The sequence below is a fragment of the Moschus berezovskii genome, chromosome 1 (assembly GCF_049115385.1).
Source record: "Moschus berezovskii isolate FMDL1 chromosome 1, NW_MosBer_1.0, whole genome shotgun sequence".
Taxonomy (NCBI): Eukaryota; Metazoa; Chordata; class Mammalia; order Artiodactyla; family Moschidae; genus Moschus; species Moschus berezovskii.
Genome location: NC_142460.1, coordinates 117315806 through 117318374, shown reverse-complemented (window position 1 = coordinate 117318374; position 2569 = coordinate 117315806).

The following is a 2569-nucleotide window of genomic DNA, read 5'->3' as shown; positions in this document are numbered from 1 at the left end:
TCAGTTGTGCCCTGCTTCTGGCGAGCCCATGGACTGTAGCCTACCAGGCTCACCACTGAGCTACCAGGGAAGTGATTGGATGTCCAGTTCTCTCCTCAAATTTGGGAAGTTCTCAGCCATTACTTCTGTAAATAAGTTTTCTACCCCTTTCTCCTTCTCTTCTCCACCTGATCACAAATTGATCCTTTTGATAGTATCCTATATAGGTTTTCTTTCTTCTTTTCCATTCTATTTTCTTTTATCTCTCCTGACTGGGTAATTTCAGAGTTCTTGTTTTGTCAAGAGAACGCACTGGTCATAGCAAACACCCTCTTCCAACAACACAAGAGAAGACTCTACACATGCACATCACCAGATGGTCAACACCAAAATCAGATTGATTATATTCTTTGCAGCCAAAGATGGAGAAGCTGTATACAGTCAGCAAAAACAAGACCAGGAGATGAGTGAGCTCAGATCATGAACTCCTTATTGCCAAATTCAGACTTAAATTGAAGAAAGTAGGGAAAACCACTAGACCATTCAGATATGACCTAAATCAAATCCCTTATGATTATACAGTGGAAGTGAGGAATAGATTTAAGGGACTAGATCTGATAGACAGAGTGCCTGATGAACTCTGGATGGAGGTTCGTGACATTGTAAAGGAGACAGGGACCAAGACCATCCCCATGGAAAAGAAATGCAAAAAAGCAAAATGGCTGTCTGAGGAGGCCTTACAAATAGCTGTGAAAAGAAGAGAGGTGAAAGGCAAAGGAGAAAAGGAAAGATATAAGCATCTGAATGCAGAGTTCCAAAGAATAGCAAGGAGAGATAAGAAAGCCTTCCTCAGGGATCAATGCAAAGAAATAGAGGGAAACAACAGAATAGGAAAAACAAGAGATCTTTTCAAGAAAATTAGAGATTCCAAGGGAACATTTCGTGCAAAGATGGGCTCGATAAAGGACAGAAATGGTATGGACCTAACAGAAGCAGAAGATATCAAGAAGAGGTGGCAAGAATACGCAGAAGAACTGTACAAAAAAGATCTTCACGACCAAGATAGTCACGATAACGTGATCACGATAACTGGAGCAAGACATCTTGGAATGTGAAGTCAAGTGGGCCTTAGAAAGCATCACCACGAATAAAGCTAGTGGAGGTGATGGAATTCCAGTTGAGTTATTTCAAATCTTGAAAGATGATGCTGTGAAAGTGCTCCACTCAATATGCCAGCAAATTTGGAAAACTCAGCAGTGGCCACAGGACTGGAAAAGATCATTCTTCATTCCAATCCCAAAGAAAGGGAATGCCAAAGAATGCTCCAACTACCGGACAATTGCACTCATCTCACACGCTAGCAAAGTGATGCTCAAAATTCTCCAAGCCAGGCTTCAGCAATATGTGAACCGTGAACTCCCAGATGTTCAAGCAGGTTTTAGAAAAGGCAGAGGCACCAGAGATCAAATTGCCAACATCCGCTGGATCATGGAGAAAGCAAGAGAGTTCCAGAAGAGCATCTATTCCTGCTTCATTGACCATGCCAAAGCCTTTGACTGTGTGGATCACAATAAACTGTGGAAAATTCTGAAAGAGATGGGAATACCAGACCACCTGACCTGCCTCTTGAGAAACCTGTATGCAGGTCAGGAAGCAACAGTCAGAACTATACATAGAACAACAGACTGGTTCTAAATAGTAAAAGGAGTACATCAAGGTTGTATATTGTCACCCTGCTTATTTAACTTCTATGCGGAGTACATCATGAGAACGCTAGGCTGGAAGAAGCACAAGCTGGAATCAAGATTGCTGGGAGAAATATCAATAACCTCAGATATGCAGATGACACCACCCTTATGGCAAAAAGTGAAGAGGAACTAAAGAGCCTCTTGATAAAAGTGAAAGAGGAGAGTGAAAAGGTTGGCTTGAAGCTCAACATTCAGAAAACAAAGATCATGGCATCTGGTCCCATCACTTCATGGGAAGTAGATGGAAAAACAGTGGAAACAGTGTCATACTTTATTTTTTGGGGCTCCAAAATCACTGCAGATGCTGATTGCAGCCATGAAATTAAAAGGTGCTTACTCCTTGGAAGGAATGTTATGACCAACCTTGATATATATATATTAAAAAGCAGAGACATTACTTTGCCAACAAAGGTCCGTCTAGTCAAGGCTATGGTTTTTCCCGTGGTCATGTATGGATGTGAGAGTTGGACTGTGAAGAAGACTGACCACCGAAGAATCGATGCTTTTGAACTGTGGTGTTGGAGAAGACTCTTGAGAGTCCCTTGTACCGCAAGGAGATCCAACCAGTCCATTCTAAGGGAGATTGATCCTGGGTGTTCATTGGAAGGACTGATGCTAAAGCTGAGACTGCAATACTTTGGCCACCTCATGCGACGAGTTGACTCACTGGAAAAGAAAGACTCTGATGTTGGGAAGGGTTGGGGGCGGGAGGAGAAGGGTACGACCGAGGATGAGATGGCTGGATGGCATCACCGACTCTGTGGAGTTGAGTCTGAGTGAACTCCGGTAGTTGGTGATGGACAGGGAGGCCTGGCGTGCTGTGATTCATGGGGTCACAGAGA